The sequence below is a fragment of the Mobula birostris genome, chromosome 3 (genome assembly GCF_030028105.1).
Source record: "Mobula birostris isolate sMobBir1 chromosome 3, sMobBir1.hap1, whole genome shotgun sequence".
Classification (NCBI taxonomy): Eukaryota; Metazoa; Chordata; class Chondrichthyes; order Myliobatiformes; family Myliobatidae; genus Mobula; species Mobula birostris.
The window spans coordinates 158034833-158050865 of NC_092372.1; positions in this window are offsets into that span (position 1 = coordinate 158034833).

The window sequence follows — 16033 nt, forward strand, 5'->3', positions numbered from 1 at the left end:
GGTGTTTTCTCTGGAGTACTGGAATCTGAGCGGCAACCTGATGGACCGTAAGGTATAGGAGCAGAATGCGGCCATTTGGCCCATCGAGTGTGCCCATAAGATTATGACAGGAACAGATAGGTCACATAATCAGACATTTTTCCCCCAGGATGGAATTGTCAAATACTAGAGGGTATAGCTTTAAGAGGGAAGGAGTTATATACTTATTATATACTTCATACTTTATTGTCGCCAAACAATTGATACTAGAACCTAAATTATCACAGCGATATTTGATTCTGAGCTTCCCGCTCCCTGGATTTTAAATATTAAAAATAGTAAAAGTAAGTAAATATTAAAAATTTAAATTATAAATCTTAAATAGAAAATAGAAAAATGGAAAGTAAGGTAGTGCAAAAAAACAGAGGGAGGTCCGGATATTTGGAGGATATGGACCAGATGTGGGTGAGGATCCGTTCAGCAGTCTTATCACAGTTGGAAAGAAGCTGTTCCCAACTCTAGCCGTACAAGTCTTCAAGTTCCTGAGCCTTCTCCTGGAGGGAAGAGGGACAAAAAGTGTGTTGGGTGGGTGGATCGTGTCCTTGATTATCCTGGTAGCACTGCTCCGACAGTGTGAGGTGTAAAATGAGTCCAAGGACGGAAGATTGGTTTGTGTGATGTGCTGCGCCATGTTCACGATCTTCTGCAGCTTCTTTCGGTCTTGCTCCAGTAGGCGAATTGTAAAGCGTCAAGGTTGACCGGTAGGCTGTGGTTGATGTGTGCCATAACCAATCTCTGGAAGCACTTCATAGCAATTGATGTTAGAGCCACAGGTCGATAGTCATTCAGGCATGCCACCTTGCTCTTCTTTGGCACTGGGATTATCGTTGCCTTTTTAAAACACGAGGGGATCTTAGACTGAAGCAAGGAGCAGTTGAAGATGAACACTCCAGCTAGCTCGCTTGCACAGGCCCGGAGAACCTGTCCTGGGACGCCATCTGGGCCCGTTGCCTTCCTTGAATTTATCTTCAGGAAGTCCCTTCTAACGTCCTCGGTGACGATGAATCTCGATGCCAACAGGTCCGGTTCATCCGGAGGGAGCAGGACGCTCCTCTTCTCAAATCTTGTGTAGAATACGTTAACTTCGTCAGGAAGAGAAGCGCCACAGTTATTGATATTCCCAGCCTTTTCTTTGCACCCAGTGATCTCATTTAGACCCTGCCATAGTCTACTGGCATCCCTCTGGTTAGCCTGGACTTCCAACTTGGCTCGTTATTGCCTCTTGGTGCCCTTAATGGCTTTCCGGAGTTCATGCCTGGATTCTGTGTAGCGACTGGTATCCCTGGACCTAAAAGCCACAGCTGTAGCCTTTATAAGGGACTTGACCTCATAATTCATCCAAGATTTCCGGTTAGGGAATACCCGGATCGTCTTGCGAGACACAGGGTCCTCCGTGCATTTCTAAATAAAGTCCATGACAGCTGAGGCATACTCATTAAGGTTAGCTGCCGAGTCCTTGAATACTAACCAGTCCACCGATTCAAAGCAGTCACGGAAGACCTCATCCATTTCCTCCATCCAATGCGGCACCACTTTTGACACTGTGACCTCCCGCCTCAGTTTCTGTTTGTACGCCGGGAGGAGGAGTACGGCCTGATGGTCCGATTTTCCGAAGTGAGATCATGGGATGGAATGTAGGCATCCTTGACTGCTGTGTTTAAAGGAGATAGGCAAGTTCTTTTTTATGCAGAGACTGTTAAATGCCTGGAATGAACTGCTGTGGAAGCAAATACATTTATTTATTGAGATACAGCGCGGAGTAGGCCCTTTCGGCCTTTGGAGCTGCGCCACCCATCAATCCCCCGATTTAATTCTGGCCGAATCATGGGACAACTTATGATGGCCAATTAACCTACCAACCGGTACATCTTTGACCTGTGGGAGGAAACCATATGGTCATGGGAAGAACATACAAACTCCTTACAGCAGCGGAAATACATGCATTTGGAAAACCACATAAACAAGCAGGAAATTGAGGATATAGACAATGAGTGGTCAGTTAAAATTAGTTTAAGTCAGCACTACGGTTGGCATAGACATTTTAGGTTGAAGGCCTTGTCCCTATGATACGCTGTTCTGTGTACAAGTGCATTGCATATCACTTTGACCTGAAATTATCACTGGTCTAAATGCTGGAACTTTACTCAAAAGCATTGTGGGACACCCTTACAGAGCTTTTCACCACCTTGATGGTAATTGTGGATGGCCAATAAATCCTGAACTAAAACAAATACATTTGGTCAGCAAGTTGAAAGTGAACTCATGCTGGCTTTCGTCTGCAATTCCAACTGAAACTGAACTAAGTAAATCTGGATTTATTGAATGATTTGGAATCCCAAATCTAAAAGTTTGCCATATCATTGATCTCCAAAGTTGTTCAGCATTCAAGCCCACCTTTCCTGGGGTTCCCCAGGTTTAAGCTAATATGCAGTACAAAATGCGGATTCAAAGTGGATTCTACGACAAAGAAACAGGCAATTTAGTGCTTTAATTTTTATTCACATGTATTTGAGTTTTACTTTAAAATTTCTATTTTTAGTTTAATGTAGTTTTACTTTATTTCAATTGTAATTTTTAACATGTTAAATCTATTAAAAATCAATTTTCACCTGTGACAGCCATCAAAGCCAGCCTTTTCAATATGGACAGAGGTATTTTCAAAAACACCTGGTGTGGACGCCTATCGTTTTTACGATCGTCTGTAATCTCCAGTTTTGGAGAATGAGAAATCTTATTGAAAAACAAAAAAATTACTGGGCTTGACAGACTAGAAGAAAGGATGATTGGATTGACTGGAGGATTGAGGGCACAAACTCAGAATAAGGGTCAGCTTATCTGGAACTGAGCTGAGGAGAACGTTCTTTATGCAGGGGGAAGAGAACCTTTGGAATTCTCCACTATGGATGGCTGTGCAAAGGTTGTTAGATTTCTGGTTGCGAGGGGAATCAATGACAGTGCTGTAAAATGTCACTGATGCAGAGGACCAGCTATGGTCTTGTTATTAAAAGGTGTAGGGGGCTCAAACAGTATGGATGACCCCAGGTTGGGAACCCCTGATGTACACACACTGTATACACTTACTGTATGTACAATGTTTTAATGAGTCATTTATTATAAATATCATTGTCATAAACTTCCATATAATTACCATCATTGACAAATGAACTGCTGGTTTCTGACAAACAATTTGGCAGCAAAAGCCAAACCACAAGAGGAAGTCAGTAGGTCAAACAGAACCTGTAGAGGAAAGGGGATGGTTGATGCTTTGAGTCTTGACCCTTCATCAGGACTCCTCCCCAACATTTTTTGTGCCATGAACCAATACCAATAGGCAAGGCATTCGTGGACCCCAGGTTGGAGCCCCTGGTGTCTAGACAAGTGTTGCATGTCCTACATTTGAAGAGGAGAGTGCCAGGGGTCAGGGTGGGGAGGAATGGATGACCAGGGAGTCACAGAAAGTGTGGTCCCCACAGAAAGCAGGAAGTGGGGGAGAGGGGAAGATATGACTGGTCGTGGGTTCCTGCTGCAGCTGGCAGAAATGGTGAAGGATTGGATGCTGGATGAGGAGGCTAGCAAAGTGAAAGGTGAGGACTATGGAGCTCTGTTATTGTTCTGCTTGTAGGGAGGGGGTGAGAGCAGATGTATGGTAAATAGGGGAAATGCAGGTGAGAGTCCCATCAACTATAGTACAAGGAAAGCTAATATCCTGAAAATGGAGGACATTTCAGAGGTTCTGGAACAGAAAATGTCATCTTGGGAACAGATGTGGCAGAAAAAGGAAAACTGAGAGAAAGGGATCCTTATAGGACCAGGTAGATGAGGTGTAGTTGAGGAAGCTGTGGAAGTCAGTGGCTTGACAGTAGATATCAATAGACTATCTATTGATAATTTGTCTTGTGTCACAGTGTAAAGCTTGTCTTGCATTTATGTACATACAGATCAAATCATTACACAGTGCGCTGTGGTAGTACAGGTAAAACAGTAACTGCATGCAAAATAATGTGCGACAGCTAAAGAGAAGGTGCTGTGCAAAAAGACAATAAGGTGCAAGATCATAACAAAGTAAATTGTGAGGTCTGGAGTTTGTCTTACTGTACCAGTGGACCAGTTAAACTTCAATACCTATGTGAGTGAGTGTGTGCCTTTGAGAACATAACCAGACATATCCAAACCAAAAGCTGTGGATGAACCATGAGATTCTTAGTATGCTGAGTGCTAGATCTGGGGTACTCAAGACCAGTGATCCAAAACTATGTGACAATTCCAACTGAAGTTAGAGACAATTGAATGCATGACATCTCTGGCAGGATTAGCAGGCCATTACTTCCTATAAGGTGAAACCAAACATCATGAATGGCTGTGTTGCTTCACTCCCAGATTAACTCCTTTTATTCACACTTTGAAAGGGGGAATAAATCTACACCTGTACAAATCCCTGCAGCATCTGGTGACCTTCTGATTTCTGTCTCAAAGACTGATATCAGAACACCTTTCAAGAGGGTGAGCCCTTGCAGGGCATCAGTCCCTGATAGAGCACTGAAACCCTGTGCCAAATAACTGGCGGAGTGTTTAAAGATATCTTGAATCCCTCAGTGCTGTCAGAGGTTCCTATCTCTGTCACAACTATGGACTTCGCTACAGGCTCTACGTGCCCCCACAGATCGACCTGCTTCAGTGTCTTTCTCCACTCTTGGGCTACATCAGAATGCTGTGCGAGCAGTCTCGACCACTCAAAGATGGACCCAGCAGAGAGAGAGCAGCTTATCATGGCCCTGAGATTCATTGGTCAGGTCGTAGACAAGCTACAGGCAATTGAATCTGTTCTGGTGAAGTTACTGAAACAATAGGCAGATAATCTCGTGCCAACAAGCTCAATCTCATCTGGAGGATCAGGTCTCATCCCTCTCAGCAACTGATTAGCAGCTCACTGCAGACAATTGGAGTCAGGTGTCTGTGTTTTCCATGCACATTTCGCTGTCCACAAACTCACTGCGAACAGCCATTAGCGTCCTCACCAACGTATTTCAGCCACCTCTGGCCACAGCTGTCCCTCTCCCAGCATCTCGCAGTTCCTCCTTTTCTGCTGTCCCTACAACCTCTGCCACTATTGCTCCCACTCCCACACCTGTGCAAGAACCAAGTATTCCACTACCGGGCAGATACTCTGGTGATTCCAATAGCTGCAGGAGTTTAATTACCCAATGCAAGCTGACATTCCAAGCCCAGCCTGGTTGACTTGGTGATGATGCGCATACATGGTCAATCTCCCAGATGGACCTCCACTCAGCCTGTTCAACACTTTACAGGAGCAAGGGTACCCCGCAGCCCAGTCATTCTGACATTTCATTGCAGAGTTAAGGAGGGTTTTGACCTGCCAGTACAGATTGGAAGGGGTGCAGCTTAGGAGACAATGGCACCTGACAGTGACTCCTTTGCTTGTATCTTCGGAAACAGCTCTATTTCTATCTTTAATATCTCTATTTTTCCCTTTCAGGGTTCTTTTGAAGACCCTGACCTGGAGTTACAGGCTGACTTCGGTTCTTTGTGGGAATGGGACCCGCACTTGGGGTCTCACGACTGGCCGTTATTTGATATACCAAGGATACGGGGTCTCACGACTGGCCGTCATTTGATATGCCAAGGACACGGCCTAGAAGATTAGCTCACCTTCAGAGTTTCAGGATTTCGTGGCTCTGGAGGCGGGCGGACTCAAGGTCGGTGCCTCTGCAGGAAATCGGTGTGTCATGGGAGACGGAAGATTTCTGGCTGTGTGCCCAGAGACCCGAGTTCTTAGGGCACAGAGCTTGGAAAAAGCGATACAACAGACTTTTAACATCATAAATCAGTGAGTTGTTTGTTATGTCTCTCCTCCCCTTGTGAAATGCAGACAACACTTTTTCCCTTATTAGGGAGAGAGAGAGCTTGTGGCATGTCGAATTACCGGGTGAATGAGTAGTCTTTGGGGTACTGCAAGACTGTGTCTTTATTGATGCTTTGCTGCACACTTGAGTGCTCGGTGGAGGGTGCTGATGTTTTTTTGCTGTTGGGGGAGGGGGTCATTGCTTTGCTGCTGCTTACACATGGGATGGGGGGGAGCTGGGGAGGGGTTTGGGGTTCTACCATTTAACTGTCATTCACTCTTTGGGGCACTCCTCTGTTTTCATGGATGTTTGCGAAGAAAAAGAATTTCAGGATGTCTATCGTATACGTTTCTCTGACATTAAATGTACCTTTGAATCAGGAGGATGGTCACCGACTCCTGGACCTGCGCCAAGGCAGAGGAACAATGAGGGCCTACGTAGTCAAATTCAGCACACTTGCAGTAAGGATGGGATGGAATGAGAGATCTCTCATCACTGCTTCTAGTGCAGGCTGAACTTGGGGGTCAGGCATGAGATCGCTGTTCGTGACGAGCAGGGTAGTCTGGATGACCTGATTAATCTGGCTATTCGAGTTGACGACCGGGTAACTGATTGGCGCAGAAAAAGAATGTCTCAAGCTTCATACACGCCGTCTGATCACTGTCTTTCCTCCTCTCTCCCTCATCACCTAGCACCCAGTCCACGGCGGAGCCTATGCCAGTGAGGGGGCATAGAGCCCCGTGACAGAGTCTGTGGCACAGTCGTATGGCCAGTGTGGAGACAATTTTGGTAGCCATCTATGTCCCAGGATGTCTACACTTCATATCTGCCTGTCCCACCTGTGCTCAGAGCAAGATGGTCTCACCAGCATCCTGCAGGTCTGCAATGTCCACTGCCTGTGCCCCACCGTCCCTGGTCCCACCTCTCACTGTATTTCATAACTCGACTGCCCCCTCTAATGGAAGCACTACCGTTCTGGTCATTGTGAATCGATTCTCAAAGGCTGCCCACCCATTGCCCTCCCTAAGCTCCTGTCGGCTTGTGAGACCACCACCCTCATGGTTCAATGTGTTCAGGCGCCACAGCTTCCCTCTAGACATAGTGTCTGATCATGGACCACAGTTCACTTCCCGCTTTTGGAAGGCTTTCTACTTCCTTATAGGAGCCACGGCCAGCCTCTCTTCTGGTTTCCACCCCCAACCTGATGGCCAGACTGAGAGAGTGAGTCAGGAGTTTGAGACAACCCTGCACTGCCTTTTTTCTTCCATCCTAAGTCCTGGAACTCCCAATTGGTTGGGCAGAGATTGCCTACTCTAACTTCCAATTGTCCTCCATGGGTATGTTCCCATTGAATGCTAGAAGGGATTCCAGCCGCTGCTCTTCCCTGACCAGGAGACTGATGTAGGAGTTCCTGCTGTTGAACAGCTGAGTCAGCAGTACAAGCGCACCTGGAGATGAGCCAGGCCTGCTCTGCTGTGTGCCCAGAAACAACATGCCCGGCAGGCTAATCAGCTCTGTCAACAGGTGAGGCCTTTTAAGGCAGGAAATGGGGACCGTTTGGCAACAAGATAAAGTCGAGAGCTGCAAATTGGCCCCATGCTGCGTGAGACCATTTGTAGTGGAAAAGGCTGTCATCAAGGTCTTGTATAGATTGCATCTTCCAGCGTCAATGAAGATCCAGCCTATTTTCCATGTTTCTCAGCTCAAGCCAGTTACTACCTTTCCCCTGGCTCCAGTCACCCCATCTCCCCTCCTTCCCACTTGCTGGGTGGTTCCTCGGTCTACACTGTGCAATGCCTCCTGGCATCTCGCCGGGTATGGGGTAAGGTCCAGTACCTTGTGGATTGGGAAGAGTATGGTCCTGAAGGACATCTTGGACAAGCCTGTGATCTGGGAATTCCAGCAGGTGCAGGTCTGTGAAGCCACAGGAGCTACACCTAGGAGGGGGTCCCCGTCACAACCACGGACTCTACTACAGGGCCTATGCGCCCCCAAGGGCAACTGTGCTCAGGAATATGCACATGTCAACTAATTACTACTTCATCAAGACTGTATTTAACTCCCTTCTTTTCATTGCAGCACTTGTTGAGACTTGAATGAAGCACAGCAACATTATGTTGCCTGCTTGCATTCAGCCTTGCCTGAGAAAGTGGACATCATGTCAACTGACGCTGAAGACTAACGGTATTCATTTTATATTTAGGTATTCCTTTCAGCTGTGGTGTTGCCATCTAATTTTCACTTTGAGAGTTTTAGTTAATGGCCCTGTTTAGCCACACATTTAATGTTTTCCTTTCCCTTAAAATCCTGTTTGCATTAAGGTCTGGGGCCATTGACCTGCTTCAGTGTCTTTCTCTCTTTCTGCACTTGGGCTATGTCCATACGCTGTGAGAACCTGTTCCAAAAGGGCAACAATTATACCAGTGCCCAAGAAGACTAGGGTTAGCTGCCTCAATGACTATCACCGAGTGGCATTCACATCTACAGTGATGAAGTGCTTTGAAAGGTTGGTTATGGCCAGAATCAACTCCTGCCTCAGCAAGGACCTGGACCCACTGCAATGTGCCTATCACCACAATAGATCTACAGTGAATGCAATCTCATTGGCTCCCCACTTGGCCTTGGATCACCCGGACAACAGCAATACCTACGTCAGGCTGCTGTTTGTTTATTTACTTATTAGTGGAGAAGACCTTTCTGGGCCTTTGAACAAAACAAAAGAGATGGTTGTTGACTTCAGGAGGACACGGAGCGACCACTCTCCGCTGAACATCGACGACTCCTCCGTAGAGGTCATTAAGAGCACCAAATTTCTTGGTGTTCACCTGGTGGAGAATCTCACCTGTTCCCTCAACACCAGCTCCATAGCCAAGAAAGCCCAGCAGCATCTCTACTTTCAGCGAAGGCTGAGGAAAGTCCATCTTCCACCCCTCATCCTCACCACAATCTACAGAGGATGTATCGAGAGTATCCTGAGTGGCTGCATTACTGCCTGGTTCGAAAATGGCACCGTCTCGGGTCGCAAGACCCTGCAGCGGATAGTGAGGTCAGCTGAAGGGATCATCAGGATCTTTCTTCCTGCCATTACAGATATTTACACCACACGCTGCATCCACAAAGCTAACAGCATTGTGAAGGACCCCACACACCCCTCATACAAACTCTTCTCCCTCCTGCCATCTGGCAAAAGGTACCGAAGCATTCGGGCTCTCACGACCGGACTGTGTAACAGTTTCTTTCCCCAAGCCATTGGACTTTTCAATACCCAGAGTCTAGTCTGACACACACACACACACACACACACACACACACACACACACACACACACACACTCACACCCAACTGAACACCACTCCACTCCCTTTGCAATTTTTGCTCATTTCTTTCTCAAATCCTGCCAAAACATTGTTTACATTTACATTTACATCATTTATTATTATATTGTAATTTGTCCTTTACTGTGCCTATTCTCTTGTTTAATTATTGTACAGTCTTGCACTGTTTTGTGCACCTTATGTAGTCCCGTGTAGGCCTGAAGTGTAATGTAGTTTTGTGTTGTTTCACGTAGCACCGTTGTCCTGGAGGATCGTTGTTTCATTTTTACTGTGTACTGTACCAGCAGTTATGGTTGAAACGACAATAAAAGCGACTTGCCTTGACTTGAGCCATGCTGCCCCACAACCCCAATTAACCGCAATCTAATCACAGGACAATTTAACCTACCTGGTACATCTTTAGACTGTGGAAGGAAAGTGGAAGACCCACGGCCAACCCACTCAGGATGGACAGAGACTTGTTACAAAACAGTGCTGGATTTAAACCCTGACTCTGATTGCCGCCAGCCTTAATAGCATCATGCTGACCGCTCTGCTACTGTGGTGCACAGAGAGCAGCTCAGTGGTTGCACCATACCCTCAGTTCTAATGAACAAACTCTAAAACCTGGGCCGTTGTACCTCTCTCTGCAACTGGATCTTTGACTTCCTCATTGAGAGACCACGGTCAGTGTGGATCAGAAATAACATCTCCTCCTCACTGACAATCAACACTGGCGCGCTTCAAGGATGCGTGCTTATCCCACTGCTTTACTCTCTTTACATCCTCGACTGTGTGGCTAAACTCAGCTTGAATGCCATCTATATATTTGCCGATGACACCATCATTGTTGGCAGAATTCTTGATGGTGACGAGGAAGCATACAAGAGCGAGATAGATCGGCTGGTTGAGTCGTGGCACGACAATAACTTTGCACTCAACCTCAGTAAGACCAAGCAATTGGTCTTCAGCAAGGGGAAGTCGAGGGAACACACACCAGTCCTCACTGATGGATCACTAGTGGAGAGGGTGAATAGTTTTAAATTCAGGGTGTCAACATCTCTGAAGATCTATCCTGGGCCCAACATATTGATGCAATTACAAAGAAAGCACAACAGCAGCTATATTTCATTAGGAACTTGAGGAGTCTTGGTATGTCAACAAAGACTCTCACAAGTTTCTACAGGTGTACCTCAGAGAGCCTTCTAAGTGGTTGCATCACCTTCTGTTATGGAGGGGCCACTGCACAGGATTGGAAAAAGCTGCAGAAATGTTGTAAACACAGTCAGCTCCATCATGGGCACTAACCCTCCCCAGCATTAAGATTACCTTCAAAAAGCAATTTCTCAAAATGGCGACATCCACCATTAAGGACTTCTATCACCCAGGACGTGCCCTTTTCTCATTGCCACCATTAAGAAGCAGATAGAGGAACCCGAAGACACACACTCAACATTTCAGGAACAGCTTCTTCCCCTTTGCCATCAAACTTCTGAATGGACAATGAGTGCATGTGCACTGTGTCACATTTTTTTTCTTTTTTTGGCTCTCTTTTTCCACTATTTAAGTTAATATTTTGTATATGTATTTCTTACAATAATTTATAATTTTTTTATTACTATGTATTGCAATGTAGTGCTGCCACAAAACAACAAATTTCATGACATGTGCCAGTGATATTAACCCTGATTCTGATTCCGTAGTCTTATAATAGTAGAGCAGAAGCTCTCCTTGTGTCTGGTGGTTCGTGATTTCAGTCACTGACATACTGCAGTAAGAGCTGGGGAGAGACCTTTCTTTCTTTTCACTTCCTTATTTGTTTCCAACCATTACACAGCAGTGTCTGTCTCCAAACTCCTTCCCCTCTCCCTCATCTGCCTCCATCAATCCATCATTTCCCACCTCACCTATCACCTGTCTCACCCCTCCCTCTCTCCTCTATATATTAGCTGCTTTCTCTCTATATTCACAGTCCTGATGCAAAGTCAAGACCCAGAATATTGACTATCCCTTTGTATCCTCAGATACAAACCAACTGAGCTCCTCCAGCACTTCTGTCTTTTGCTCTACATTCCAACATCTACAGTCCCTTATACCTCCAAAAATCTGTCAGGCATTAGAATGAAATTTTAAATTGTACCTTATGTTGAACTAATGGTGGTCCAAAGTGTTTTCCAAAGTTACTTTTAGTTATTAAAAAATAGCATAAATGAAATAAATTTCAGTTTACTTAAGGTACATTGTAATCAAGTTTTCTCCCATGTCTGCAGAAATGGTGTAATCTGGAATAAATAGTGTAGTAGTCCTACTACATATTCACAAGATTATTGACAGCATCTTTCTTAATTCCAAGTTAAATGTACACAGAATAAAATGAGAATTCTGCTTATGTCTCCAGGAATCTGAGAAAACAGGTCAGTTTAAGTTGCACTGGTGGTGGCGGGTGGTGTGGTGGGAATGCAGATTAAGCAGGACAAAAAGTACGTCCTTTATATCTCCCTTTGCTAAAATCACTTTGTCCTGCCCATTCCTCCCCAACCAGCAAACAAAAACTTATTTCCACGCTTTCACAGTTCAAAGAAGGATCTTCAACCTGAAGTATTAACTCCATTTCTCTTTCCACAAGTGCAGACTGACCTAGAGATTCTCTAGCATTTTGTGTTTTTTTTTCCAAGTTTCTTACATCTGCAGTATTTTAGTTTTGAACAACTAACTTCTCATTTATATCAAAGATTTGATTCATTAATTTTCTTCAAGTTACTCTGAATTAGTTTTCAGAGAACGACAAGGAGCATTCAATTGTTTTGCAAATATTCTTGAAAAGAAAGAACAATTTTAAGTAAATTATCACACAGAAGAGATTCCAAAAAGGCCTTTTTTCAAGTCCCTTTTAATGTTGCCCATTAGCAACACTCCCACACCCACACCCCCTCTGGGACATGTTGTATAAATTTATTGGCTTCATATTATTTCAAGATGGATATTTAAGTGCAGTAAATATGTTAGCATTTATTCTGCTAGGAAGCCAGAGTTTAACCAGGAACATGAAGATGATTCAGATGAGCATACAATTGCTTTTATCAAGGGAACAATTTTACATTCATAAAATGTTTGTGCTCTTGCTCATCAAATGGATTATAGGTATGATAGCACTCTACCAGTAGGTGGCAGAATAAATAAATCATGAAGGTTACTGCATAAACACATGAAATGACTGCAGATGCTGGAAATCTGGATCAATGCACACAAACTGGAGGAACTCATCAAGTCAGGTAGCATCCATGGAGAGGAATAAACAGTTGATGTTTCAGGTCGATACTTTTCATTAAGGCAGGAAAGGAAGAGGACAGAAACCAGAATAAGAAGGTGGGGAAAGGGGAAAGGATTACATGCTGGCAGGTGATAGATGAGACTGGGTGAGGGGGAGCTGGGCGGGTGAGGTAGAGCGTATGAAGGCTATTGCAGTAGCTTGACCCGTCATAATGCAAAGCAACACTTGTACTTTTAAAAGATTAAGAATGCATAGAACTTCTGAATTGGAATAGTATATATAATTTCCACAGACTGTCACTTGTGATTGAAAATGACTACTTTCATTACAGTTTTGTGAGTTTTCAGGTGGCTAATGAGGCCAATGTGGGAACTTGTGACCATTCTGCAGATTAGGCAGGTGGGCGGTTTGTTATATAGTCTGATGGTTTCTCAGCTTCTACTGGGTCTTTATGTGCTTTCAACATATGGTCTAGAGGTTCTCATACAACAAGGGTAATGACACAATTATAATGGAGGACTTCAATATGCAAGGGGATTGGGAAAATCAGGTTGGTGTTGGATCACAAGAGAAGGAATTTGTTAAATGCCTGCAACACACACCAAAGTTGCTGGTGAACACAGCAGGCCAGGCAGCATCTGTAGGAAGAGGTGCAGTCGACGTTTCAGGCCTGCTGCATTCACCAGCAACTTTGATGTGTGTTGCTTGAATTTCCAGCATCTGCAGAATTCCTGTTGTTTGTTGTTAAATGCCTACTGGATGGCTTTTTTGAGCAGTTTGTGCTTGAGCCTACTTGGGGAAAGGCTATCTTAGATTGGGTGGTGAGTAATAACCCAGATATTATGAGGGATCTTAACCTAAAAGAACCCTTAGGAGGCAGTGATTATAATATGATTGAACTCATACTGCAACTTGAGAGGGAGAAGCATAACTCACATGTATCAGTATCACAATGGAATAAAGGGAATTACAGAGGCATGAGACATAAGCTTGCCCAGCTGGATTGGAGGAGGATACTGGTGGGGATGATGACAGCAGAACAGAGATGGCTGTAATTTTTGAGAATAGTTCACAAGGCACAGGAAAGATATGTCACACAGAGGAAGAAGTTTTCAAATGGCAAGGGTAGACAGCCGTGGCTGACAAAGGAAGTTATGGACTGCATAAAAACCAAGGAAAGGACATACAAGGTAGCAAAAGTGAGTGGGAAGTTGGATGATTGGGAAGCTTTTACAATGCAATGAAAGGCAATGAAAAGCTGTAAGAAGGGAAAAAACAAAACATGAGGGGAGACTAGCCAATGATATAAAGCAGGATACCATTTTTTTTGTTATATAACAAGTAAAAGGAAGGTGAGAGTTGATATTCGACCACTGGAAAATGATGCTGGTGAGGTAGTAATGGGGGACAAAAGAAATGGCAAATGAACTTAATGGGTACTTTGCATCTGCCTTCACTGTGGATGACACCAGCAGTGTGCAAGAGGTCCATGAGTGTCAGGGAGCAGGAGTGGGTACTATTGCTATTACAAAGGAGAAAGTACTCAGCAAACTCAAAGGTCTTAAGGTGGATAAGTCACCTGGACCAGATGGACTACATCCCAGAGTACTGAGAGGCTCCTGAAGAGATTCAGATACATTGGTCATGATTTTTCAAGAATCACTTGATTCTAGCATGGTCTCAGTTGACTGTAAAATTGCAAATGTCATTCCACTCTTTAAGAAGGGAGGAAGGCAAAAGAAAGGAAATTATAGGTCAGTTAGCCTAACCTTAATGGTTGAGAAAATGTTGTAGTCTATTATTAAGGATGAGGTTTTGAGGTACTTGGAGTCTAATGATAAAGTAAGTCAAAGTCAGCATGGTTTCTGTGAAGGGAAATCTTGCCTGACAAATCTGTTAGAATTCTTCGAGGAAGTAACAAGCAGGGTGGACAAAGGAGAGGCAGTGAATGTCATTTACTTGAATTCTCAGAAGGTGTTTGATGACATGCCACTCATGAGGCTGCTTAACAAGATAAAATTCTATGCTTTTACAGGAAAGATACTGGCTGGATAGCGGAATGGCTGACAGGCAGGAGGCAGCGAGTGGGAATTAAAGGGGCCTTTTCCAGTTGGCTGCCAGTGACTAGTGGTGTTCCTCAGTGGTCAGTATTGGGACTGCTGCTTTTCACATTGTTTGTCGATGATTTAGATAATGGAATTGATGGCTTTGTGGCAAAGTTTGTGGATGATACGAAGATGGGTGGAGGGGTAGGTGGTGCAATCTGATTACAGTAGGACAAATTGGAAGAATGGGCAAAGAAATGACAGATGGAATACAGTGTTTGGGTATTTTGGTTAAAGGAACAGTAGTTTGGACTATTATCTAAATGAGGAGAAGGTTCAAATATCAGAGATGCAGAGGGACTTTGGCGAACTCGTGCAAGACTCCCAGAAGATTAATTTACTGGTTGAGTCTGAGGTAAAGAAGGCAAATACAATGTTGGTATTTATTTCAAGGAGAATAGAATATAAAAGCAAGGAGATAATGCTGAGACTTTATAAGACACTAGTCAGGCCATACTTGCAGTATTGTCAACAGTTTTGGGCCCCATATCTCAGAAAGGATATGTTGTCACTGAAGAGAGTCCAGAGGAGGTTCACGAGGATGATTCCTGGAATGAAGGGGTTAACATATGAGGTGCGTTTGGCAGCTTTAGCAAGAATGCAGGGGGAGGGGGTGGAATCTCACTGAAACCTACTGAATATTGAAAGGACTAGATAGAGTGGATGTGGAGAAGATTTTTCCTATGGTGGGGGTATTCAGAACTGGAGGGCACAGTCTCAACATTGAGGGGTGACCCTTTAGAACAGAGATAAGGAGGAGTTTTTTTAGCCAGAGAGTAGTAAATCTGTGGAATGCTCTGCTACAAACTACGGTGGAGACCAAGTCCATGTATATATTTAAGGCGGAAGTTGATTGTTTCTTGATCGGTCAGGGCATCAAAGGATATGGCGAGAAGGCAGGTGCATGGGGTTGAGTGGGATCCGGGATCAGCCATGATGGAGTGGCGGAGCAGACTCGACGGGCTGAATAGCCTAATTCTGTTCCTTTGTCTTACGGTCTTAATACCATTGTGAATCCTTGCTCGCCAGCTTGAGTGGTCGTGGTCCAGAGCTTTTCAGGGGTCAGTGGGGAAGTTAGAATTCTTTAAGGAGGCTGTGAGCAAATTTTTAAATGTTTTCCTCTGTCAGTGGTAATCTCTTCCCATGACAGAGCCTGGAACACTTTAACACTACTCCTCATCTATTTTTCTTTAGTCATGCTGAAGGATCTCAGCCCAAAGCGTGAACTGTATTCTTTTCCACAGATGCTGCCTGGCCTGCTGTGTTCCTCCAGCATTTTGTGTGTGTTGCCTGGAACGCAGTACCTGTTTCAGGAGTCTGGTGTCAAGACTGAGAACTATGTGGCCTGACCAATGTGGTGAAATGGGGTTCAGTATTGTGAATGTTGGTCTGGGAGAAAAAATTGACACCAGTTTTCCAGCTTCAGATTGTATACAAAGATCA